The sequence below is a fragment of the Tyto alba genome, unplaced genomic scaffold (genome assembly GCF_018691265.1).
Source record: "Tyto alba isolate M040663 unplaced genomic scaffold, T.alba_DEE_v4.0 Super-Scaffold_8, whole genome shotgun sequence".
NCBI lineage: Eukaryota > Metazoa > Chordata > Aves > Strigiformes > Tytonidae > Tyto > Tyto alba.
In genome coordinates, this window is record NW_024881329.1 from 6,594,086 (window position 1) to 6,621,891 (window position 27,806).

The 27,806-nt window shown below is 38.7% G+C and overlaps 1 long non-coding RNA gene across 1 annotated transcript in view; it reads left to right on the forward strand.

The window, feature by feature from the left end:
• The first annotated feature begins 1,143 nt into the window (after positions 1–1,143).
• The window catches only part of LOC116965094, a 93,037-nt gene continuing 66,374 nt past the window's right edge, over positions 1,144–27,806 (forward strand). The window contains exons 1-2 of the long non-coding RNA XR_006164662.1: positions 1,144–1,218; positions 1,945–2,029. This is a non-coding gene — a long non-coding RNA (uncharacterized LOC116965094). The remainder of the gene's footprint in view (positions 1,219–1,944; positions 2,030–27,806) is intronic.

Sequence of the window (27,806 nt, forward strand, 5' to 3'; positions counted from 1 at the left end):
CATCGTATGATCTCAAATATTTAGGATGCTAAACTTCTCCCATTCTTTTTGCAGGATCCGGTTAAAACTTAACAGACAATTCAGGTAATCTGGAGATCATTGATTTTAATGATCAAATTACTCAATCATAATGAAATATCTTTTATTCAAACATCAGGAAATCCACACTTGATGCAAGACTTAGTTAATGCCACTGGAGTAGCTGCAGCTGCTGGAAAACCAAAGGGTAAGTGCTGGAGAGGGAAAAAGAAATCCCTCGAAACCCACCCACCACAAAAGAAATGCAAGTATTTTGTTGCATGTTGAAAGATTGTGCAGCAAGAAGGGCTCTTGGAAATACGTTTAGGTACAAACCACCTATTTCGAGGAGTGAAACTGTAAGGACTATGAAGCTCTTCTAGTTTTGACAACTTTAATATGGGTTAAAAGTGGGGAATAGTCGGTGTACATGATCCTGTCTATACAGCATCTTCTACGGACAGAATCTGCAAAGCCCCTCTAAACACTGCTTTGATTTTACATGACTCCAACTACAGGAGGGAAGCACTAGATAGCCTATCAGCGTCAGGTTATTTTAAGGGGGGTGGGGGGGAAAGGGCTTATTTCAAGGAAAATGAGTAAGTGTGAAAATTTCCATTATGCGATTTCACCGAGGTGCAGAAATCCGCACTAAGAACGGCACTGCGCCACTACTCCCATGCACACGTGTACGCACATGTAACAGTTTAGGAAAGATTAACGGCTCTTTCATCACGTGACACACTTTAATGATAATTTGCCGCATTTGCAATTTATCGGTTATTTAAGGCGGACCTCTAAAACTACAAAATCAGGGTTAATTTAACCGCTCGGCACCCCAGCTGCTGAAGCGGCGGCCGCCGGTGGTTCCTCCCCGGCTCTCGGCCGCCGCTTCGCGCGCTGCCGCCAGCCCCTCACGGCCTCCCCGCGCCGGGCTGAGGGCCGCGGCCGCCGGGCCGGGCAGCCTCCAGCCCCCGCCGGGCGTCCCGGCCGGGGGCCGAGCACCCCGGTCCCCTCCGGTCCTCCTGGAGCGGGCCGGCCGCGGGGCTCGCGTTGCTGTGAGGGGAGGCAGGGGGGCGGTTGCGGCGTTTGCTCCGCGGGGGCTGGGGGGGGTCCCCGGAGAGGGCCGCGGGGAGAGCGGGCGGAGCGTTATGAACCGCGGGAAGCAGAAGCGCCTTCGGGAAGAAGACCTCAGAGTGGGTAGGGGAAAGCTTAGCTTTTCTTCCTGCTGTAAATCGGTAGTCGCAAGGTACGAACCGTCAGAGAGAAACTGATGCCTCAATTTACAGCTTTAAATTTTGACCCAGTCTCGGGGTTTTTTTTCCTACCTTTCAGCCTTTGCCGCTCAGGAACTTGTCTTAAATGCCCCACTTCCAGCCGTGGGTCCTGCCCTTAAGGCTCCAGCGCACCAGCGATTCTTGTTGGACCTGGAGCTGATGCGAAGGGCCAAATGGGTTAAGTGCCCCCAGCTGGCACAAACTACTGATCGGATGGGGCAAGCACGGCCTGGGCGAGGAGGGGTCAGTTACCTGAGAACGTGAGGGCCGGCAATTTGTGCTGTTCTTTCTGTTGCTCTTGCAGTAGAGGAAGTAGAAGGCATAGGTTTGAACATATTCTTACGTTTTCTTCACGGTGTTCTCTGAAGTTTAACGGAAAAAAACAAACAAGCAAGCAAACAAACAAAAGGAGAGGTCAGCTGTAACTGAGCAGCTTTGGTATGCAACCCTACCAAACAGGGTGGTCGGAAAGTGCTGAGGCTGTGGTGAAGACTGTAGAAGTGCTCACTAACACTGTCTTTTGATAATTTGTGTGATGAGAACAAGAATGGAGTTATAAAAATCCATTGTTTGGTCAACACGGCATGGTATAAAGGTCAGTGAATTATTTTAAATTATCTGGTTACTCTTTTTTTTTTTTTTTTTTCAGATACCAGTTTGCTTCTTTGAAGCTCTGAGTGCGTCCTGCTCCCACTCATGTCACGGGAAGTGGATGGTTGGTTCAGTTCTTGGCTGTAAGTGCACAGTATTGTTCCAGATACAATCTTGGGTTTCATATTAGTTGTTATATGCCTCGGGCGATTCAGAAAGCTACCTTCCTTGATTTAATCCCTCCCTAAAAATCCTTAGACTGATCATGCTTAAAAATCATACACACTTCTTGTACTATTTACGTTTTTGTATTTCAAGGAGTTTGTGATTGAATTGACAACAAAATAGATGAGACAGTATGCAGTCTTACAATGCCTGTAAGAATTTCAGGTTGTGAAGGACTTCAGATTGGTTCAGTTGTTTGTTTTTAAGGGGATGAAACAGTGGATTTCCACGACAATGACACCATGCATGGAAACAGTCTGCATTCCCTTATTCCCCAGACTTCAAAGACAATGAAGTCATGAAATGAACTTAAAGCGCTGTGAAATAATGAGAAGAAAAATTGTGTTCTTTTTCTCTTTTGAAAATGTTATTCCCATGTGAAGGATAAAAATAAGCATTAAATAGCTCATAAATACGAACACAAAATTTGCTATCTCCTCTTAAAGCTTTGTGCAAAACATGCATCTCAGTTATATTTGGAATCTTATAGCAATCAGTAAAGCATCTTAAAATTTAGAAATTTTCTGTCTTGATATTTGCTTATCTTCTCTCACACATTTGCTTTTAATGTCTGAACACTTAAAATTCAGGCATCATAGATCATGCTTTCCATCTCACCTCATTTACCTCTGACAGCTTAACCTGCAATTTATTGCAAGGATTGCACCTATAAGTAAAACAGGATCAGACCTTAATTTGATCTGCTATTTATCAGTTGTGTTAATTGTAGCCACAGGGTTGTATTAAGAAAGTCAAAAAGTACCACTTGTAACTACAGAGTGGCTCTCACATTTTAAATGGAAAAACACTCATTTTCTAGAAAAAATAGGAAAAAAGTGGTTACGAGCTAAATGAAGAAGGCAGAAGGGTTTCTACTTTTCCATTTTTAATGTAATTAATATAATATTGGCACCCAAAATGTATCTATCTGGGTGCAAGCCTGTTCCTAGCTTTTACTGCTGTTGGTGGGAACAGATGTGTAATTTCTCACACTTTTGTTTGTTTGTTTTTTTCTAAACTGCAAATGGAGTTCTTGTTAGGCTAATAGATGTTGGGATTTTTACCTTATGTTAATCAGGAATTTTATCTGCTTGTATTTCTGAACGATGAATTCTTCCTATGCTTGCTTTTTTTTCCTCCCAATACAAGAAAGATGACACTAATTTACAATATGAATGACTGAAAATCAGAATTGAAAAATTTCTAAGAGACATTCTAGTCCTGCAACAGCCACCACAGTGCTGTATTCCTGGTGCCCTGAAGGCTTCGACCGAGGGGTTATGTCTGCAGTGCCCACTGAAAATGAGGCAGCAAGCCTGAGAATGGTAAATTAAAAGGAAAAATCTCACATTAAATCTCTTTCAGGGCAGACTTAGAAGTATTTAAATTCCACTAAAATGCAATAGGTTTAGAAGTACCTAATTCTCTTAGGCCCCTTTGAAAATCCTAGCCTTAAGGTGCTTGATGTGTTTGGAAAATGAACAATAAACACTCTCAGCTCTCAACTTTTGGGAGTGGCTTTCCTTAGCTTGTAGTGTTTCTGCTTCCTTTCACAGGGCACTGAACCGCTGCCTACTGGGGTCTAGGGCTGCTTGATGACTTAAGAGAGTCACCTTAAGCCTGGTACTTTCTATATTGCAAAAGCAAAAAATTCTGGTAAATTATTAGTCTATCAATAATGAGTTGAAATGTGACAGAATACCACAAATGGGAACTTGTTCTCACTTTCTTTTTTTTTCATAAAATGTCATTTTTGTCTGTGATTTGTTTTATAGTTTCTTTAAAGATAAACATGCCACCTAATCAGTGGATAATGTGACTGCTAGAGATGTATTAGAATGAGAACTTAGTGCTGCTTCTGCTTTCCTACCTTGTTAAACGTTAATTTAGCAGGACTCCCCCTCACATTACAGCAAAGGTGGGAATTCTTAGGGGTTTTTTTAATTATTCTTGCCTCTTTTCTGTGCTACGTTTTCAGTATAAAAAATCTGACTGGGAATTTCTGGGTGATGAGTGAACAAGCTAGCTGCACCACCAGTGGTTTGGAAGTGTCTTTCACCTTGTACTTGGCTTCCCCAAAGCCAGCTGCCATAGTAAATCCAAGGCAGGATGTGTGTAAAGCAGGGCCCAAGTACCTGCCTAGTTTTCAAACAGTGAAGAATTGCAAGGCTTGCATCAGCACTGATTGCAAGCAGCACAGTCCTTGACTTCATCTTGTCATTACCAGGGTTTGCTTCTTGGTTATTGGCATGGCACTACAGACCTAGTATGTTAAAGTACAGGTTTGCTCAAGCTGTCCTTGCCCTATTACATTGACAGAGCGCTTTTCAGGAAGGAGAAAAACCCCACAGTCTGTCTGTGTGCTGCCCAGGTGGATGTGAGTGAGAAAGACGACACCTGGGGAACTGAAATGTTGCCACAGGTGTCTCAAATCTGTTTAGCGAAGAACCCTCCTCCTTGGAAGTCTCCACTGATCTGCATCAGGGTTTTATACACACATGTTAAGAAGGTATTACAACTATTTTCTGTAAAAGAGGTAGAGGCAGAACTCTGCTTTTTGCTTGTGCGAAAGGAGAGTTTACATCTGCAAAGCTAGAAGGCTTTACTACAAGCACTCGCAAAACCTTGCACTGCTGCTTCCGAAACCTGCAGTGTGCTAGGTGAGCTCTCTGTCCCAAGTTTGCTCAGTTTGTTAGATACATCTAGAGAATGAAAGAGGAGGTGTAATCTGGTCCTCCTAATATTCTGTCCATCTGGTTATTAGAGTTCTTTTCCTCAATGAATTGGTTTATTGGGTTGTTTTATTCTCCTTTCTTCACAATAAAGCATAATGACATCTGTTTCTTTTATTACTCTTTAGTTATTAGAAGTACACGTGAAAGCAGGGTTTCTTCAAAGTCTTGAAGCATTTAAAAGTAATTTGGAACTGAGCTTATCCAAAGAAATTCTCCCCTGCTTTTTAATGTGAAGGCAATAGTACTTCTACCAGTATGTGTTGTGGTGGTAAAGTTCAGCAGAACTTATAATCAAAGGCAGGGGAAATTTGTCTTTGATATTATGCGGAGATTTTCCAGCGCAGAGGCCAGTGGCAGATGGAGTTTGGTGACTAACGGCCTTTGAAAGTTTCCTTTCTTTTGGTTTATGAGCTTAAAAATTATGCATGTAATATTAGTTGGAAAAAGAATTAGTTTTGTTCATGCGAGTTGTGGATAATCCCAAGAAAACTTGTGATTTGCACTCTTACTTTTGTCCAGCCTCCAGCAGTTGCTGATGGATCTCTCTTGTGACTAGAAACTAAGGCCCGGGCCACTAATTCTAGCCATGCTAAAATCCCTGCAAGACCTGAAGTGGGGTTCAGTAGAATTTCTGAATGGGAACTGTTGCCCTAAAAAGCTAATCCTAACTGAGTGTTTTGTGAAGTCAGTTTTCTAGTGCACAGCATCCCTGCACCTATTTCTTTTCCATATCTTTTTGTCTGTGTGGATTATGACGAGACTATGTGAGGCAAGATATGTGAAGTCTTAAGTGTAGCTGGATTTCCTTGTGCCAGTGCCATGGGGACACACACACACACATACAGAGTTTTCCTGGCTCCTTGTGTTGAGCCGTCCATTAAAAAAAGCATAGGATAGAGAAGGATTCAGGGATGTGGGTGACAGTTTGTAGAAAACAATGCTGGGAACCTTTGAGGTTACCTCAGCTTGCCCATTTTGGTTTGTGTGCTGTGAATCCATTGGATGTTTGAGATAATTATGCCCTCCTTACTATGTCTTGTGCCAAATCAGTATCTCTCAAAGATCTCTGACGAATTCTTAAGGGAATTTTTCTGGGTGTGGAACTTCTTCCTGCCTAGAAGGCAACCGAGAGCTTACCCAGTTATCTGGAAGGACATATTATTGATGTGGTGGTGCTATTTTATGCTAGTGGTAACTACAGCAGCATGTGATTAGTCAGATTCTCAAGTATAATATGAAGGCTTCCAGAGTTGACGAATAAGTGAAGAGGGCTGCAGTTACCTTTAGCTCTTACATAAGACTGGACAAAGCCATACCGAAAGACTATGCGTTTCCAGCCCCCTGCTGTCAATGGACAGATGTTAATAACCATTTTCTGCAACACTGGGTTCCACACCCCTTTCTTGGGCTTGCCAAAAAAGGCACTGGCATCAAGGATGTGCTATGTCTAGCACTTGTTTTTGAATCTAAGTGCTGAGAAGCCTGTCTGGCACTGTATTATATAATATGCGGTTCCAGACTACAGTCCACACAATGTGTATGTTGTACTAAATCTTGAAAGCATATGTGTGGGTTTTCTTTTTAAATATCACCTACAGGTATATGCTATTTCTGGAGCCGTGCTTCTATGTTGGGACATAGAACAGTGCTGTGCTGTACAATGCCATGCTGTTTTCTGCATGACAGTATAGGGTCACTTGCTACCCTGCGTATGGTTGAGGTGATTGGTTGATTAGAGATCAGAAGGGATTTTTTTGGCAAGGGTGTAATGGCAGAAATCTGAAGAAAGCTTGCCTTTTTGTGACTTAGCTTTAGGTGGACTCCAACTGTACTCAGTCTGTCTTTTTGGACGTCGTTCTGTCTGTGCGTTTATCTAACAACAACAAACTTCTGTGATGTCCTCTATTGCTGAGTCAGTCAGTGTGAGACAAGGGAGTTTCCGTCTGCTGTTGCCCATATATAGAATTTATGGTTACGTTGACATACAATTATAGAGCGCTAATAAATTGAGTGATGATTAGGAGAGATGTGGCTGCAAAGAGGAGGCAGACAAAAATTAATGGCTATTTCTTAACTCTGCCTACCCTCTCTGTTTCCCACTCTGGCTCGCTGAATGTTTCCATTTGGACTGATGCTTTTCATGCTTATAGCCCAAAGGTGTTTTTTTGTTTTTTATTTTTTTTTTCTCCTTGAGGAGGAAAATTGGTTCCTTATGTTCTATACATTAAGTTTCCTTAACATTTTTTTTCAACATGCATAAAATTACAGATCTCTAGAGAGAATGAAATACCACATTGCACATTGTAATACCGCACCCAATCGCTTGCTTCTTCTCTCTGCTGCCAAACCTTCCAAAAATCATAACATAGCATTAATACATTTACGGGCACTGGTTTTCCATGCTTGATACAAAGTAAAAATATAACTGAGTAACCAGGCATAAAAATAAGTGATGTCAGTTTGTGGTGGATAAGTACAATTCTGGGGAATAAAAACATCTCTGCCTTGAATCTACTGCCTACGGAGAGTCAGAGTGGAGGAGATATTTGGTGTGTGAGGACTAATTTTAACAGTGCCATCCCGTGTGTGGCTATGGAACTACACTGTAGGATATAGATAGTGAACTAACATGCGTGAGAGAATTGAAAATATGGCATCAAATTTGATAGTTGAAGCAGATTTTATGAGGATAGTAAATGGTACCTAATATAAATAGAAAGATAGAAAAAGACATTATTGCAAGGTCATCACCCAACACTGTAAACTTGAAGCATAATACTATGTTTGCATATATGAGTGTTTGCAAACCAATGAGAGAGAACGTCAGGTTTATGGACTGTTGTGTATTTTTCACTTTTTGCTTGATTTGCATTGTTAAAGCAAAATGCCTCTTCTGAGTGCCAGTTATGGAGCCGACTATGAAAATCATCCTTTTTTTTTCTACGTTCCTCTGGCATAAAAGAATTACAGTGTGTTGTATGGTTTGCTGTCTCCCTGACAAGATCTTCCCAAGGAAGCAGGGACATGGTTGTGGAGCTTGTCTCCAGCTACCTCTGAGATGAGGTTCTCAGTGTATTAAAACGATGATGTTCTTTGTGGCTCAGCAAGATAGATCCCAGCTCTGCTCTGAATAAGTAATTTACTCTGTTATGTCACCCTCCCCTTATGTTATTCATACTGGTTTTCCCATACCCATTTAAAAATTTTACTTTCTAACCTTTTCCTGTCCTCAAGATCTTTCCATCGCTGCTAACCTCTCAGATCATGCATGTATCTCTTGCTGGCAATCCTGAGCTCCGCAGTCTCGGTCATCTTTTCTCTCGCCTCTCCAGGACTTTGCTTTTTCTTGTTCTGTCTGTTCTGGTTTCCCCCTCTCTTCATCCCTTTCTTCTGTTATTTCTTCTCTTTACCTTCACTTTTCATGGACTGTGTCAAGTCAACTAGCTAGGAGTGTACATGGAACACTTGAGAAAACCAGAAAGGTAGAGGAAGGTAAGGGAATGTAGTCTCTAGATGGCTGTCTAAAAAGGGACTTGTGTTTCCAGTACTTAGGGGAAAAAAAAAAAAAAACAAACAAACAAAAAAAAAAAAAAAAACAAAAAGATGGGGGGAGTAAAGTATTGAGAACTCTGTTCCGGTGAGCTCCTGTTCTTTTTGAATCCTGTCAGCAGGGAAACTTGCTACAATAACAAGAAGTCATTAACTGCCTTGTTTTATATCCATTGAATATGACAGAATTTTTACAGGAAAATCTGCTGTGACTTCTCCCCCCTTTCCCCTTGCTACAAAACAATTTGGAGAAGGGATGGGATACCGCATACTTAAGAAGCCATTTAAAAAGTCCTTTTTTGTTCTTTTCATCAACTTTCTCCCTGTCGTCTTGCCAGCATGTGCAGTAAGTTCCTGTCCCTGAGAGTTTGCACCAAAACCACAGTTTGAACCAGGCTGTACATAATGGGCGTCTCTGTTAGTTCCCGCCAACTGAAGCTCCCAGCAGTAGATGGAAAATTAGACATACACCACTGCACAATAAATCTTACTGTAATTCACCCAGCTAGCATCACCATGAACAGGCCTTGAAAAATGTGTCGTGTGTGCTTGAAATCATACTTGTGCTCCTGCCATTAAAGAACGAAAAAAAAAAAAAAAAACTCATAAAAAAAGTTTCATTTACTTTTTTGTTATAAAATACTTTTTACTGGTGCCAGCTGGAAGGAAAATGACCCAGTTAGATCTCAAAATTATGATGTAGCTTTAAGTGCTATGTTTAGATTAACTGCCAAAATGTTAGTATAAAGTGGTAGGTGTTTGTGCTGCAGATAATAACTAATGTACTGTTGGTCAAGATAGGCCACTGTTCTGTTATTATTGTATGGATCTTATGACTAAACATTGGAGCAGGCCTAGTGGAACAACAATATTTTACTGTGCCTGGAATACTAGCTTGTCAGAACTTAATTGGGGTGCCAAAAATCTAATGAATCAGATGGGGAACACGTCTTTTTTTTTTCTGTGTGCTGATATTTCTGATTTGTATTCCTTTCTGTAAAGTGAACTATATTTGTCTTATGTATTTACTGGCAAGTATTGTCTCAAATACAGTCAGATCCCTCTGACTGTCAAGTGATTATGGTCTTCCAAAGATGGTGAAAATGTTTTGTTTTTGTTGTGTGTGGGTTTTTTTTTTCCCCTTATGCTTGTGAGACTGGGTTAAATGTGTTGCATATTTTAAAGGACCTGGCTTACAAGGAAAAATCAAGGTTAAAAGCACTTCAGAACTCAAGTTGTGCTGATGTGTATGACCTTTGGGCCCAGAATTAGCTATTTTTACTCTGTTGATATAAAACATTAACCTCAGTCAAATGCTTCTTGCAAGAAATGAAAACAAAACTGTGATGTTTAAATACACAATCTAGATGTACCTACACCAGTCACCATGAAAAAGTCAACATTGGCTAACAGACACCACATGGTGGATTCTGTGGTACTGCAGCTATTTCTCTGAGTGGGGGGGAAGTACCTGTGGGAGAGGAAACACCTGAAATATCTTGAATCTACATGAGCTCCTAACCAATCTTTTCTTGTCATCAGTCTGTGTTTCTGACTTTCACAACTCCCTCCTCTCCTTCATTTTGTTGTATCCCAGGCAATAACTATGACTAGCTGTTTTTCAGAAATGGTGGGTACCTGTCTTCTTGCCCCTGGTCATGACTCCTGTGTTACTACTGTGTAGAAAGATTTGGTAAATTATACCAGTTGCAATAATGACCATTATATTGGATTTTTTTTTTTTTTTTAAATGAGGGAGAGATTAGGTTGAACTAAAACAGGAAATACTTGTTTGTGTTTCTTGCTCTAGTTCTGTCTTAGAATTGAGCTGATCTCAGTGTTGCATTTGGTCTTGCTTTTCATAGCTGATAAGACTTCTAAATACAACTTGGGACTATTTTCAGAAAAGGTGAGTTCACCTTGCTTAGAGAAACAGCAGATTTCCAGGGGATGTGTAAATAGCAATGCTTACTAGTGACTTGCTGAAAATTGCTACGTTTTCCAACACTTCATCTTGGACACCATTTTAAAGGAAAAGGATATTGCTAACAACGTAACCAGGATAAATTTTTTATTCAGAATATACACTAAACTTGCAGTGGTCTTCCAGAGTTGACTTTCAGATTATTATTCTGTTGTCGATATAAAATCCAATACAAAAGTTCTGCAGCTATGGTACACAATTGAGAGAGGTGATTGATGGGTTAATATTTATGCTTTACTTCAACCGAAGTTAATAAGATACTTGCTGTTTTAATGTCTGTAGTTTCAGGAATGGATAGGGAATAACTGGCAATGTTTCAAATAGGGGAAGTAGCATACTTCAAATAATGCTATTACATTGATCTTTTTACAGTAATGTTTTCCTTAACATTGAGAATGACCAAAAACTTATGCAAACTCCTCTGGCTGCCAAATTAAAAGAACAGCAGAACTCTTCCCAGAGTCATATTACTGTATGTTTGGAAGAAGCATATATGGATACAGCATGATGTAAAATGGATAGGAGTAAAAAATACAGGTTAAAACTCCTTCACATCTGTAGTCATATTCCAGACATCTGTCCTGTGGACTATTTTGCCTCGTTGGACTATGAACGTTTTTAGACTGTTTTGAGCCTCCTGAATTGGGAATTCTGTAGGCACTGGTGTTTTGAATTCACTAAGATATATAATATTTATCTAATGTGTTCTCCTAATCCACTCAATCTAATGTTAAATACACTTCAAGTTTTATTGCAAGTTCTCCTGCTTAAATTCATAGAATGAGAACTTAACATCTTAGCCTTTACCGTACCAGGAAGTGATTAGTGAAATGCTTTAGAAAGTGAACACTGTTTATTTTAATTTGCTACTCCAATTAGAGTGTTCAATAAGAAAATACTTTTAATTAAAATATAGATGCTAAAAATATATTACTCTTTTTCTAAGATGTTTAAAACAGCACTTTGGAAATATAAAAGTTTCTACTACTTTTTTCTGAAAGATGAGGCAGAAATATTTGTGTACATGCACAGTATGAGCAACAGGGACAGTACCACCCAGCTGGCACGGGAGACTGAATGGTTAGAGTAAAATGGTGTAAGGATAATGAAGCTTTATTTTCTACAAAGGTTTATAGCAGAAGAGGACCTGCTGAATGGACCAACACAGGGCTTCTAAATACACCTTTGAACTACCTGCAGAAACATAGGATGTGAATCCCAGTCTAGAAAGCTGTGATAGAAAGGATGTAGTCTGAAAATTAACCTTTGGGTTTTCAGGTTGGCTGCTGAAGTCCTGATTCCCAAACTGTGGAGCCTTGTATCTTCCTTGTTTCTACTGGCATCACCCCTCAGAAGTGGGCCTGAATTGATGCCTCTATACTTCTATCACTATGCTGGGGTTTTAGGTACATGATTTAACATGGGTGAACAATGCAGCTTTTTTTCAGTCTTACCTGACAGTTAACTTCTTAATTGAAAGATTGAGGTTTTCTTTGTGAGTGTGTGCTTATATTTGATGTGTCGAAGCTAGAAGATGAAACCTGAACAATCAAAGTTCAGTGCTGTTTGCTATTTACTTGTTTTTCTTAGTAATTTGGACCTTTCTGAGGAATTAAAAATACTAGATTTGGGGGGGTTTTTGTTGGGTAGGTTTGGTGGTTTTGTGTTTTTTTTTTGACACAGGGTATGTAAGTGGTAATGTCTGTACTTTGTCTGACAATTGTTGTAGTTTGATACTGTATTTTTTCCTCAGTGTTGCAGAAGTTGCCAGGCCAAAACCTGGACTATTAATAGTTCTAAGTTTGTTGAGATGGTTGTGGCATCCAATGTCAAAAAACAGCTGAGTATCTGAGATTTTGAGACACATACCTATTTTTCTTTTCCTGAGTGAATGTGTAGTATCCAAAAGGAAGAGTGTGGGTTAAGAATTGTATGAGTACAGGTACCTCTCTTGGTAAGATTTATGCTCTAGTAAATGCCACATATTCTGCAAAACTCCCCTGTAGACAACACACAATGTTTCCATTAACTGCAGCAGTCTTAGAATCATAAATAACAACACTGTGAATTCATCTCAAGTGTTCAGGGCATATAGGATGACCGTGGAGGGGGAAAAAAAAATCATTAAGGAAATACTATGTAGAGTGACAGCTACAGAAAACTAAAAGCTGTAACTGCATTTCTTTATAGTCTAAGTAAAGAATATGTCATTATACTCTACCAAAAGTGAAGTTACTTCCTAATTATGTCAGAGTTTGTCTTTATTTCTGGGCAGCAAAGCAGTCCAAACTAAAATACTGTGTCTGAACAATCTTCAGCTTTAGGATTATTTAAAATCCAAACTTGGTTAATATCTGAAATGCCTCCAGGTCCTAACTGTGTAGGGTTGAACCCCTTTCTAACTCTTGTGCTTAGCTTGATAGTATGTAAATTTTAAAGATAATTTACTTCAGTTGCTTTCTATCTCCAGATATTCCCCCTAATTTCCCTGGGATAATGAAATCATGGTTTGCATGGCCAATGGTGCTATCTCAGGCATTCTTAAAATTAAATACTGGAAATTGGATTTGGCTATGTACTGTCCATGGATGATGAGTAAAGGGATGTCGAGGTCACAGTGACCAGCGTTAATGATGAGGGTGCTGCTTGGTTTTGCATGGAAAGAAGCTGTCTCTTGCCTGACTACACCAGCTACTGGACAGTTGAAACTTTACAGCCAGAATAGTATACCTTACAAAGCCTTAAGACTGCTGCTAGAACCGAACATTTTAATTGTTGTTTTACAGACCTGCAAGCCTGCTTCGAATTTCCTGCACTATGTGTTTTACTTTAGAGATATATACTGGGGATTCTGTTGGGTCTTACCATTAGTTTCAGTTTTAGGTGGTGCATGTTGTCATGAGTTGCATGCTGTGCTGATTAAGCTGCATACTTCACTAATCAAGCTGCAAAGTTAAGTAGGTGAAATTTAATACACTCTACTAATCAAGGTGCATTCTGTGTTGAGCAAGCTGAATATTTTAAATGTGGAGGTTTTTTATGTACTCTGGTAACTGGCTTGGAGGCCTCTTACTGCCTGCCTACCTACATGGCTAGCAAAAAGCCACCAGCAGCTATTCCGTTACTGACAATGGAAGGAATGTGAGCTTTCACTTTATTTGTTCCAGTAGAGTTTAGGGAAGAAGTAAACAAAATTAGCCCTTGTGAGCAAATGACACGATTTCTCTTTGATAAGTCTCACTGGATTACACTGGAACACATTCCTACCATAGCAGTTCCTACCAAAGGTGCATATGACTTTTGCACCTCAATTTGGTCTGCAGGTTTCTCATAGAAGTAACTGGTCTTTAAAGCCCCCCCATGGTGCTTATTGTCCTTCTTCAGATAATCTTAATTCAGTTTTAATTTTTAACTTTCTTCAAAGTATCTCTCAGTCACATCTCTAAACTAATTGACAAAGGTAGAAGAATGGCAGTTTTATCTCTTCTATCTGTTATCAGCAAGAGAGGATCATACTGGGAAATATGCAAAGACACGGAGGAAAAAACAGTTGCTGCAGGAAGTTTGGTAGCAGCATTGTTCAGCACTGAGGCTGAACAGGTTACACTGAGCCAATGTAACAAGAAACTATGTATTCTAAATAGTTTAGCGAATAATGAAGTGTGCAATTAAGGAGACAAAGTTGGTTTCTTTGAAGAGGGCAAAGCGAAGCGTATAGGTCTGAAGTGAAGCTGAAGGTGAAAGAGAACAAATATCGAAAACTCAAATAATTCCACAAATTTCTACTCTCCATCCACATGTGATGATAATGGGCAGTAGATATCCTGGCTGTGTTGCAAGTTCACATGTTCTAGGCTTGGTGGTCTTCTGGGTCTAACCTAGGGGTAAATTATTCTGTTTGCAAAAAGCTGATGGACTCATTTGCATGTATTGTGGGAAGAATTGATTCTTTCAGTCAGAGTCAAGCTGCCTCCTGCCTTTTTGTTTGTTTCACTCTGTGGACTTTAACACAGAGACACCTGTGGTCAACAGTATGCAGTAGCATCCTTCACTGAGGAAAGGTTTCAGTCTCTGTGTTTCAGCAGCTTAAAAAATGGCATAAGAGGAATATTGGCTGTTTGAAAAATGCCTGTGGTTGCTACTGTCCATACAAGCTGAGTAAAGTCAAGTCCCTAGTGAAGAAAGGCTTTCTGAGCTTAAAAAAGAGAACTAAGATTGGTGTGAAAACAGACCTTCTCACAGGTAGTTTCAATGTAGGGTACCATTAGAAAGCAAGCAGTTGTATAGAAAGGTTGGGGGTTTAGTTTCAGTTGTTTGGAAATGTCTTTTGCTTTGTTCAGTCTGCATGGAGTGTGACACACTCAGCTTCAATTCAGCAGCTCGTTTTACATCATTATATTTATACCTGTTAGTTTTTGATTTATATCTTTTGCATCTAACCACTGGCATAGTTTGATCTCAAGGCCATTGGTAATTGAGCAAGTCGGTGACTTTTTCTTTCTGGTTGCTCATTGTGGAGCAATAAGAACTGTCTCAAGGGGCATAGCATTGTCATACTCTTTGGCTCAGAGTGATTACTGAACATTATCTTGTCATCTTTAATCTTTATTCTTTTGTTGGGGTATATATGGGAAGAGATGAGAGATATGTGGTTGTAAGGAAGGTATAACTGCAGCTTAGATAATGTCTGCTGTCAAACTGCTGACTTTCCAAGCTATCAACATAACATCTTGCACACACACAAAACATTGCAGTTTGTTTGTTAACTGAATTATTGAGATGTCCTCTAGCTTTACAGTGAATCAGTAAAATACTGTATTACTTAGTCGGAACAACCAAGTGCCATAAATTATTAAAACTAAATTGGACTTCTCAACAATAACAAACAGAATATAGTGCATTGAAATGACTGTGGTATGTTGTTGGTTGGGTTTTTTTTTGCCTTGTTCACCAACTGATTTGTTCAAATTAGGATTCCATGTTAGTGAGAAATAATTAGTTCTCCTGTAATTTAAAAATTTTGAGTGGTGACCAGTGCTGAATGTAACGTGCTACCAGCTCTGTAGAGCAGGGACTTCTTGTTGGGTATGTACAGCATAGGTGTACGTGATATATACAATAGAGATCTGATCCAAAACAGAGTTCTTGAATGTTCAACAGGTGTTAGTACAAGAGATCAATTGCATAAGAAAGTTAGACACAGATTTAGCTTGCTCTTTTTCTTTTAGGCTTTCAAAGTAGGAATTTATGTTGTATGTTTTGGGTTTTTTTTTTTGAATATCAAAAGTTTATGGGAATTTTGTTTGAAAGTTGTTGGGAGTAAAGCTAGATTCCTACAGTGCTTCACAAATTTAAACTGCAAGGATGAAAATGTCCATTGTGTACCACACAGTGTCAGTGTAAAGCCTCAAAGAGTAAGTAAATTCCACAAGATGTAAATTCCACTCAGTAGTGTGCAAGTTGATTACGGCTCAACATTTACATAGGCTCTTTAATTAAGAGTAAAGGTCAATAGGTTAAATAAGTAACTTAATCAGAAAATTATGCAGAAGTGCCACAAATCAAACACATTATACAACCCTTGAGATCGATATGGTATGCAAATCGATCAGTAAAGTATATAGTGTATGACTTCAAGTACTGAAACATGTAGCGTGATATTGCAAACACAATAGTTTATAGAGTTAGTCTCAGTTGACAGCCCTCCAATTATTTATTTATTTTTAAATCGCAGCTTTAATTTTTCATGCATAGTGTTTGATTCCCAGGTAACTGTTACAGCTTTGTACAACACTCGGGATGAGCTAAGAGCAAAGTTGGTATCTGGATGAGTGAGAAAAGGGGAAGTTTCAAAACACGCATGATGTATAGTCACCAAGGGGCAGAGGAAAGCAACAAGACTTAACTAGTAAATTAGGGTGTAGGCCCTCTAGAATACCAAAGGAGTAGTGTCCAGATTTTCTTCTATGCTGTGGTTTGCTTGGCACAAAGGAGGAGGAAGGGACTGATATAGGGCTCCTTCATTCTCCTAGTTCATCTCTGCCAGCCCTGACTACACCATAGGATAAAAAAACTGCTTTCTCTTAGAATTGAGGTGAGCCAAAATGCAGTATGTTCCAAACACAAGCCTTCCCTGTCCCCATTTATTTGACAGGACATGAGGAAGTAGGACTGGATAGATGTTCAGGATGTGGAGGTGGGTATAATTCCTGGCACCTGTGTGGACCTATGTCCAGATCCAGCCACCTTCTTTTGGGCTTACTTTGCTATGTGTTAGAGTCTTGTTCTGGAACAGGTGACTCTTGTATGTAGGAACTCAGACCACCGTTATTGATGGCATGTTGCAGGAGGAGGCCACTGCAACAATTTTGAGGATTGTCAGAATTCAGAAAAACGTATGCTGTTCTGAAGGACTGGAATGCATTGAAATCAGAAGTTCTGTACTTCTTCAGATCAGCAGGAAATGCAGGGAATTAAAAACAAACAACAAAGCAAAACAAAAAAAACAACAAAGAAACTAAACCAGGTATGGAAATAATCTGACTGTCCACACAGTGACTATGCAGATGAATTGCATTTGGTTGGAACCGTGTTCACACAATGTAGTCTTTTTGAACTCTTTCACATAGTTTCTGAAAGTAGCCAGAGTTGTTATGGGAATAAGGCAGATGGAAATCCCCCTTCTCCCATAATCACAGTACGATGGGCTCCTTGGCAAAGGAGCCAGGCTTTCCTGTCCATAAGCACAAATACAAAAGTCATTGGCGTTTAGCAGTGGAAGTGATAGATGCTCTTGTGCCAAGTGGCATTCTGTTGTATCTCACTCTTCTTTTTCCCTTCCACTTCTTTTGTCTGAAAAAGCCATGGCTGAATGTACTCCAAGTGACTGCATTGTTGCTAAGGCCCATCATGGGAGGAGCCAACTCAGTAATACAATATGACTGAGAAAGATGGTATTGGAGCTATTTGGTTTTTTATTTCTTCCCCTGATTTATGGAAATTATGTTTTTGTGTTTACCTTTCTGTTCTTTTGCCCATTTCTGTTCTATCAGTGCTTTTTTTTTTTTTGTTTGTTTTCAAGTTATATGGTCTGTTGTGTAGCCACTATTTCTTTATTTTTTTTAAGTAGTTTAACCAGGTAGAATAATTTCTGTGACTGTTTTGGCAGGTTCTCACATAAGTTTGTTTCTAGAAATCTGAGCTTAAACTGCTATTTTAAGTTGTAGGCTACCTCTGTATTAAGATTTCTACTTCATAAATAAACTAATCATGTTATTGCATTTTACCAATACTGTTGTTATCTGTGCTGTGGGGAGAGGCTGAATCAGTACTGAACTTTTAGGATGTTTTGATGATATAAATCCCAGACTCTGTGGTTTGAACTGAACCTTCCTACTTTTTTGTGCAAAGGGTCAAAATTCCAACCACATCTTTGCTTGCAAGCATCTTCCACAGCAGAGAGTGGCTTCAGTATGTAGGAAACTTTGCAAGTGCTTACTAGATTTCAGCAGCTGTCTTGTACAATTGTACTGTGTTTTGTTAGAGAGATGTGCCTGCGAACACCACTTGTGATTTGTTACCTCGTGTGTTTTCCGTATACCTGAGTTTAAAAAACTAAATGAATTTAACAAAAATAAGACATTGTCCTGAGAAGTTTCCTGCAATCACACAGATGAAAGTAAAGATGAGGGGAAAAAAGGGACTATTCCAAATTAGATAAGGAACTGAGATAATAAGAAATGAATGAAATGTGCTATAATCAATATATTATCACATCTCTTACTTAAAATAAATTTTAACTAAAAAAATTTCAAGTACCCACGGCTGTGAAACTAGTGCAGCACTGAGCTTGGTTTCCTAAACCGTGGCTGGAATATTGGCTGAATGCTTCTGGCCTGGCCTGTTGTGTATGCTGTTAGCACGCTTCTACCAGCATTCAAACTGTTTCCCACGTGTCTGTGTGAACTGCAATTGCATCCTTCCAGGCACTGTAAATGTAGTGTTGGCTCGCTAAATAGTGAACTAAATAGTCTAAAGGACTTGGCTAGGGAGAACAGGCTCTTCTGTTAGCTGCTACTACTTCACTTACTACTTGTCTTCAGTTCTCTTTAATTTTGGAGGCAAGAAGTTTTCTTTTTCCTCTTTCTGTTTCTCTCACTTTTTTTCTTGTTGTTGTCCACGAATATCTCAAAATGAGATCTGAATATGATATAAATGATGGGAGTTAAAATGTCAGTAGGAAGAAATCTATATTAAATATGTTTCAAATCTCATGATTTCTATTTCAGTCTCATGATTTGGTAATGATTAAGATTTCAAAATGTTCATGTTTGGCAATGCAAGATTCAATTGATAATGTATTAAATTTTATAGTAAAATTTCCCAGCATCTGGGGAGATGGAACTTCCTCCAACATCTAGCTACCTGTATATTAAGGCACTGGCAAAATGTGCAAGAGATCTTCTATAATAGCACCCTTTTGTCACTCACTACTCAGTCTTGACATACTTAAAACTGGGTGTGTGTTGTTCATGAGTCTCTTAGCAAATCTTTTCATAAAGACACAATGGTTTTCAAGTTTCAAACAAATTTCAAAATGAGTCAATTTTTCAAATTGTGATTTTCAAAATGTGGTTTTGCTGCATACATTTGGTAGAGCTCAAACAATGTTAGGAGTTTATTAGACTGGTCTACCATATATATCAGCTTTCAATGTGTAAGGGACTTAATCCAAACCTACTCATAGCAATCACCTTCAAAATCCTTCTTCTTGCATCTTTTCCCCATATAAAAGCTTCTAGTAAACTCTTTTGTAAGATTTACTATATTTTTGTCATAAACTTGTTGCCTCACTATTATCTTCGCTACTTAAGAGGAATGAGGGGGAGAGGAGAGCACCACTTTGACATCTTTGAGTATGATGCTTGCTGCTCTGAGGGCCTCAGAAATGACAAATGAAGAAGCATAGTCCTCTGAAGCTCCTCCTCTTTGAATGTGCACACGCTCATACAGCTAGTGAATTTGTACCTGTGTGATGCTTTATTTCCATAAAATGCTTTCACTCTTCGTATGAGCCCATTTTTCGTTTCAGTTTCTCTAGTTGATTCTTAACATACAAATCTTTAATGTTTATTGCATAAAGTCATCATGTTCTTGATTTGCTGTAGGTCCCATAGAATGAATTGCTTTGGTTTTCATTACCAGTAGAAAGTAGAATCAATAAACCTCTCAATGTCATTCAGTCTACATATAATTTTATTAGAAAGGGTGGTGTGGAAGGAACTTCATCTCCAGGCTGAAAATGTTCTATTTAAAAGGTTGCATTGGGACAATGAGTAAAACTAATATTTTAATGGATGATATCTGTATTGTTTAACCAATGTAACTCATGCTTCTGTTACTAATCTAAATTCTGAAGCCCAGCAGAAGAATGCAAGTGTGTTGCATTATGTAAATAATGTATAGGGTTCATATTGTGAAGAAAAAAATCCTGAAATAGATATCAAATTGCTAGCCCCAAGGCAAGAATCACAGACTGTCCTTCAGTTCCATAAAGTAGTTGCTAACAGGAGCAGTTCATATGATTCTTAGCACTACTATCCTTTCTTAACTCTTCCAATGCATGAATCCCTTATTAAACAGTAGTAAAAATACTTAAGTTATCATTTGAAAGCCAGCGTTTGTTTTAAAAAGGAAAGAAAAGTAGCACATTTTTGTAAATCTGTGGGTTTTTTATGGTTATTAAGCTAATACACTTCAGGCTATTTGGTCATATTAGTAACTGAAAAATGCAATAAGAACATGAATGTGTTATCACAGCTGGTCTGTAATACTTCAGGTGTGTGAGATACAGTATATCTCATTATTATTTAGTCCCCTGAGGTATACTAGGGTCTTCACAGAAAGCACAATCCTTGATAAATAGCAAGTGATTATCATCTCAAGCTCTGGTCCTGCAATTTACTATAGGAGCAGTACTTCCATCTGTGCCAGCCTTATCTGCTTCAAGGTTTCAGTCATATAAAGAGCTCTCTGCAGGAGGATGCCTGGCTTCAATAGTTCCTTGTTCTCGCGTAGATCCCTATCTTGGTAGAGCTTCTTCTGTGCTCAGGGCCCATGACTAAGCCATGACACAATTGGCAAACATTGTTCTGTAAAGGGATCTGGGAGTTGCTGCAGGGAGATGGGCGATCGTGTGTTCTGATAGTTCTATTTGTGCATCCTCCCTCGCTGCAAAAAGGAATAGTGGAATTTTTTGTCACAATCAGCTTGAGTTCCATTTTTTTAAGGAATGGTGTACTGTATTTAATGAGGACCCATGTAATCAGGACACCTGTGTTCCCTGTATGTTGCCCAGGGAACCAATTTACCCTAATGACAGTGAATGACATTTATTGCTGCTTAGACTAGTGCTTAATTTAAACAATAGTGCATTAGCAGTATTTAACTTAATGGGGATGTATTGGGTTTATGCCAGTGGGTTAAGTAATGTTTAAATAGGTGTTAAATAGGTAATAATGGAATAATTCTTTGATTTATGTGGTGCCAATACATTCTACCTGAGAACCTGTAAGTGTTAAAGAAATGCTAAGGTAGAGTACCTTAGAATATCTATTTTGAAAGGGGAAGTAGTTTTTCTCACTTTTAACTTCCCTCTTCAGCTCTGGAAATTTGTCCAGTCTGTCATCTAGACACATACTAGCTGTGGATGGACTTGTGAGTAAAGTATTTTGTTCCTCCAGAGCCTGTTCCCCCTTGCTTAAATTTCCTAGCTCTTTCTACACTTAGTTATATGACAATCCACCCATTTTCAGTGTTAAAAAAAGCTCCTGAAGATGGTATACATCTACAACATGACACTGTTCTCCACAAGCAGTGAGATCCATCTGAATGTTGTAAAATGTTTGTATAATGTGCTATTATAAAATGAGTTATTTGGCTTTGATTAACTTCCAACATTATAAAGGAGACTTGATAGTCCAATGGCAGTGGGCCTCAGGCTGATAAGGGAAGCTGGTTTAGAAGTCAGAGACATGATTTATTCTTGTGTTACCTCATTGTAATCCCTGGATATAACTGTACCAATCATGCTATCATGAAAGCTCCTGTGTATAACAGGAAACTGATTTCACAATGTTGACATCTAGATCCCTAAAAAATTCTAGACTGTTTCATGCTGGAGACTTGTATTTGTCAGAGATGTGTAGTGCCCTGTCTACAACTCCTGTTGTAAGCTTCCCTGCATGCGTGGTTTAAATTGGCTGTGTACCAAGGATTCAGGGCCCAGCTCTGATACAGCATTAGCTGCTAAAGAAGACCTGTGATAAAAATATGTAAATAGACAAGAAGGGTAAAAAATACAGGGAGATACGTCATTGTTGAGAGAGGGTCATTAGTAGCTCAAGTGTTCTAGAGGGGAAAATGCCAGTATGAAAAGGTGTAGAATCCTAAAAGCAAAGGTGAGTCAGGGAACAGGGGGCAGAGCCTGTGTGGATGGAGCTGGTAGAAGGTGGCATCTCAGCGGAGCTGAGAAGGTCTTCCAGGGATCTCCGGGGGCAGACCGCTGCCTTCCTGGCCTGGGAGCACCGTGCTGCTGCCTTGCTGGGATGGTGAGCAGGAACACTTGGCTTCATAGCTTGCTAAAACCTTGCTGTGTTTTGCATGTGTGTAACCAATAAATAATTGCTTTATACTTCGCAGTTCAGGAGACCCTGCTTGCAGTGTTTCTTTGTGCTTGGCTACTGGTGCTCAGACAAGTGATACTTGGTTTCAAAACATTGGCATCTTTAAGGCACCTCCAGTTCATCCCTATTTTATCTAGGTAGGGCTATCCTAGTTGCGTAAAACCTGTTGCGTTGACTTGAACTTTTATGTGAAGATGACTTGCATTCAAATCTGATTTCATGCAGATTGGGTCCTTGCTGCCTCTATAAATGTTACAGTTGTTAGATTGCTATGACAGTACTGTATTTTACTGTAATTGGGGATCTCACTATAATGGTCTTCATTCTCTTCTTTCTACTGATATTAATCAATTCGTATTAAAAGCTAGTATCCTGCCTAAACCATGTTCAGAAGGGATTTGGATGCTACATCTTCTTTCCATATAACCGTGATATGAATTATTTATATATATATGTATAAATAAAATATTTATACTATATAAATGTGGCATGTTTATGTATAAATATATAAAAATAAATGAATATAGAAAATACCTAAACATACAGAAATATAAATGAAAATATGTAGATACTTAAATGTCTGTGTTTTCACCAAGAATATAGGCATGTTAGTCTCTTGCAATGTTAAAATATGGCCAACTTGGAATGTTGTAGCAAATATTTGCTTTGCTTTCTAAATGATAAATTATCAGAATATGCTCTACCCTAATTTTGGAACACAGGCTGCTTCACTGTTAGTAGGCTGGCAGGGGGTTTGTTAGATAAAGCTCTTGCAGGTATTTGCTGTGAAACAGTATTTGGAGTATTAGTGTACATTGTTGAATAATAATGGTGAGAAATAAGTAACTTCCTACAGTTTTTGCAAAGTGGTTATTTATTATAATATAGGAGCAGCTAACAAAAATGTGTTGTATTATGAAGAAAGTTTTAGAAAAATAAGCAATAGAATTTTGCTTATTTTTCCAAAGGTGTCCTCAACCCAGGACATGTACCTTTGGTGGAAGCAAAGTGTACTTGAAAACTTGGTCTTACTATGTTTGTCATGTTTGAATGTGATTCTTCGCCCCCTTCTCCCCATCCATCCTGCCGTGGTATCATGTGAAGATGGGAGGAGTTGCATCATTTGCTTTCTGCAGATTTTAGTTGTATTATTTGTTTTGTTATGGGTTGTTTTTTTTTTTTTTGTTTTTTTTTTTTTGTTTTGTTTTTTTTTTTTGTTGTTGTTGTTTTTGTTTTTGTTTTTTTTTTTTTTGTAGCAGTAAAAACCTTTAGGGGATATGCATGCAAATAGTTTATATTTTGCAAATGGTGGCTCGTTGTTTCAGCTAATGTGTTTTGTTACGTTTTGGAGCATTAATTGATAAGGCATTTTGCCAGGCTTAGTTGCTTTCTTCTACTCAAAACAAAAACAAAAAAAAAAGCCTTGGAATGGAGGCAGGAAATGTTTAATCTCAAAGTGAAAGGGCTGAATTTCTGGGCAAGAATCCCATTGACTTCAGTGAGAGGAAGTTAAATCACCAGAATTTGAAAATTTATTTACATTGCACTGAATTCTGTCTATGCCCAAGAAAACAGGGTCTGCATAGGGAAGCCTGATGGAAAACATCAGAAAAGGAATTCTTCCCTCTGTAAGCTAAAAGCTTGTCTCATGAACTAAACAACTGATGATCTGCAATAGAGTGTTCCTTAAATGAGAGGGTAACACTGAGAACTGTACTTCCTTACAGTGATGGGTCTAAGACACTTTCCTCTGCCTTCTGTCATACAACAATTCCCTTGGGTCAACCCGTGGTTACCAGAGTCCTTGTTCTTCTATGGGAGGCAGAGTAGGAGCTTGTGCTGTGATGCTTATCCATGATTTAAAACCAGAAATTTGGGTGGAAAGAGTTACTGTACCTGAATATGACTAGTTCAAATACAAAAGAAACGGATTTTAACCTGTATGGAACATAAGTGCAGGAATACCCATTTTACATAAATTTATGTAAACATCAGTTAAGGCCAATGAGGGGATGGGTTTTGATAATTGAACAGGATATGGAGGCATCAGTTACATCTTTTAAGTAAAGTGATGCATCTGCCTTTAGAGGAAAGTAGGCTCTGTTAAAGTCCTGACTGAACTTGATATGAGCATCTCTAGTCTGCTTTGGTTCATGATATTATAGGTATACATACCCACTGATAATATAAATATTCCATACACATGCATAATGTATGTTTAACATAACATGCAATATTATTATATAATATATGCTATATTAATTTATATAATAATCTATTAAACATTGTGTATATATAGAAAATATTCATGAGCAATTGACAGGTCAATTTTTTTTTTGTACTTGTTCATGAAAACAATCTTTTACAGTGAAACTTTTAAAATAAAAAATAAAATAGGACATTTCTGAGTATTACTTTCTACTTAAATAACTCAAAATGTTTTTGTCGATAGCAATAATTGTAGCCATACTGGCAAACAACTTGTCAATCTGAGTAAATATATTGGCACTGAGTGTGACTACTCACTCCTTAAAAGGGTTTCTTAGTTTGTCCAGAAGTAGCACTTCATAACATCCTTCAAAAGTTACATTAATATTCCACTTTAAGGCTTGACATATAAGTAGTTTACTGGGGAGATGCTTGCTGTATCAAATTGTACATCAGAGCTCAATGAGGTTAAGAGCGTGTGGAATCAGTCACTGTTCTACTGGCTGACAGGACAGATATGTTTACGATTCCATAAAATCTTTCTAGTCCTTTGGATGAGAAAGCTGAAAGGAGTGCTATGGCTCACCTTGTTGATTAACAGTATTTTTTTCTAGGGGATAGAAGTCAGTGGTTAGTGTTGTAGAGGGTTACAGGTCTATGGTATTTTCTTTTCGGAATATTTAATCTGAAAAATGTATTTGCAGATGATTAAAAAAGGACATAATTTAATAAGCTGTAGCATATTTTTGATTCATGAAAATGGGGGTTCTGCTAAAATCGACAGCAAGATTCCCATTGGCCGTACAGGATATGTCAAGGTCTTTGTACTCTTATAGCAGGAAGAGGAGTTGACAAGGGTTAGCCTGTGGTTCTAGTGAATTTTGTATTGGTCCCCATAGGGGAACTGTAAGACAGGTTCAGGGTTTGTGCTAATAACAGGAACAAATGGAAAGAGAGGAGCTGGTGGGGGGAAATAAACATGTAGCTAAGCATTGAGATCTTGTTCTTTCATCTTTTTCTTGAGGCAAAGAATCAAGGAAGAAAATACAAAAATGAATAAAGGGATGGTGTTTGCTCTGTTTATGCTAAGTATTTCTCAAACATGTATGATAATATCCTGAGTCTTAACAGGGAGAAAGGCTGTTGTCCTCCTGTCTCAGCTCAGTGATGTCTTAGGAAATGCCTTCCTCGTGGCATAATTTTTTTTTTTATGGTGATGTATCCTAGCACACACATTTTTCAACAATTTATAGGCAAGATAAGACAGAAGGTATAATACTCTTGTTCACAACGACAGTGGATAGGGATTTCTTCTGCTGTGGTGTGCAATGGATAATTTCCATTCTTGGTCTCGTGCCTGGATTTCTGGAGTTCATTCATCCCTGAATTGGTAGACATAGTTAGAAGCACTGCTTGTTGCCTCTGCTTTGCAGTGACTCCTCAGCAACACAGCTTCATTTGAAATAAAAAAAAAAAACAAAGGAATTCCTTGTAAAGGTTGAGAGTATTTATCATAAATATTAAAAACAGAAGCCCACCGCTTAAAGGAAAAGCGAGGAAATAAATTTTAAATTCCAATTAAAAATCCAGGTAGTTATATCCAGTTTGAGGCATACGCAATTGAAGATCATTTTAAGGAAAAAAAACAAATGGAAGTCTAAATCTAAAATCAGTCTAAAACCTAGGGTAGAATCCCCCCCTTTCCAAATGCTGGCAAAAGAGTAGTCATATTCTGAGACTTTATGCCAGAATTTTGATGCAGGTCGATTTACAGGGTCCCTTTGGTCTAGGATAAGACTGCCCTGTTGCTCTTCTTGTCCAACTAGAGTGTGTACATGCTCTCTGAGTTATGTTGTATGTATTTGATATTTTTATATTGCTATCCTCTTTGCTTTGACTCTGATTGTCAGAGAATTTATTCTGGGGTGCATGGGGAAGATCCTGATGAAAACTTGAAATAAAAACCCAAACCAAACAGCAGGGGAAGTGGGGGAGGAAAAACAAAACAACAACCAAAAAAAACCAAAAACAAACAAACAAACGAAAAAAACCAAAAGGCAAAACAAACAAACAAAAAAACCCCCCAAAAACCCCAAACAAACAAACAAACAAACAAACCCCACAAAACCAAAAAAAACCCTGAAATGCTCAACAGGGAAACAAAACCCACATGTTTTTTTTAAATAATACAGCTGATTACTCTGCCAAAGTGCCAGAAGAGTCTTGGTTGTCTGAACTGGCCAGTGTAACAGTGACACTCGGGATATTGTTTCAGGTGCTTATAAGCTGCTTAATTACATGGTGTTTGTGGTTTTGTGGATGCCTAACCAGTTTTGATGTTTGTCTTTGGAGAGGAGCTGGCATCTTGATCTTGGCTTCAACAGGTTCCTTTTGCTAAAATTTGAGCTAAGTTTATCATAGATGTACCTGAGATGGGTATGATTGCAGCCATGTGAGTGTGCTGCCTGTGGTTACAGGCTGTTTACCTGGGGAGAAATTCGGTTCCTCTTCCAGTTCCAGCATAAGCAGAAGAGACCTGGTCATAGGCTCGGGCAGAACTGCACTGCTTGGCTCCCCATCTGGCATGAGCAGACCGGCCACAACATGTACCTTAAACAGTTAATTAGGCTCAGTAACACTTTTCACGTCCACTGTGTTTTCAAAGAAGGAATGACAATATTTAGCAAAATTAATAAACCTCCTTATTTGGTGTGAGGACTTGGAAGAACTTGACAAAATTGTTTAAGTTGTTTTTCTAACACCCCCACCCCCCTTGTCTTTGTCTCCAAGTTCCTGAGAGGAATACAGGGGGATGTCTTCAGCTCTACCACGTGCATTCTTTTTCCTTGGCAGATCTCTTTTTTTAATATTGGACTGTTCTAAATATTCTTGCAAAAATAACTGTTTTGAGTGATAAGGACGTACCCTTGCCAGGTTCATTTCTGTCTACTCCTTTTCCTCACACTATGAGAAAGAAGTCTTGGAATGGAAGCACTCATGATAATAAAGCTATGAAATTAATATCAAATATGGGCCTAATCAACATTGTTCTGAAGTAAAAAAAATACTATTTTCATTGACTCTGGTGGGCGTTGAACTGAGCTGAGAAGGAAGGAAGAAGATTAATGAAACTTTAAGATAATTTTTTTTTTCAATGTCAAGCACAGCTATTTTAATGTAATTCAGAGACTTTTCAGATAGTGTGGGGGGAGGGGGGAAGTACTAATCTAACAGACATACAAAGATAACTTTTTCTACAAGTAAACCATGACAGAAGAGATTGGGGGGGGTGGGTGGGTGTGGGGGAAGGTGGGGAAGGGAGAGTAGGAAAAGGGATAAAGCTGAATACATGGTATGAGGAAAAATAATTTTCTTCATGAAAAGTTGAACATAAAGGAACTTGCAGCTAGTATTCATGGTAGAGGATTTTTTGGTTAAAAAGATTGACATTTTAATAAACTGATCTTAATTAACACTACTTTGAAATTCTGAGTTGTACGCTTCCTATCTCAAAACACTAGAACCAGTGGCTTTT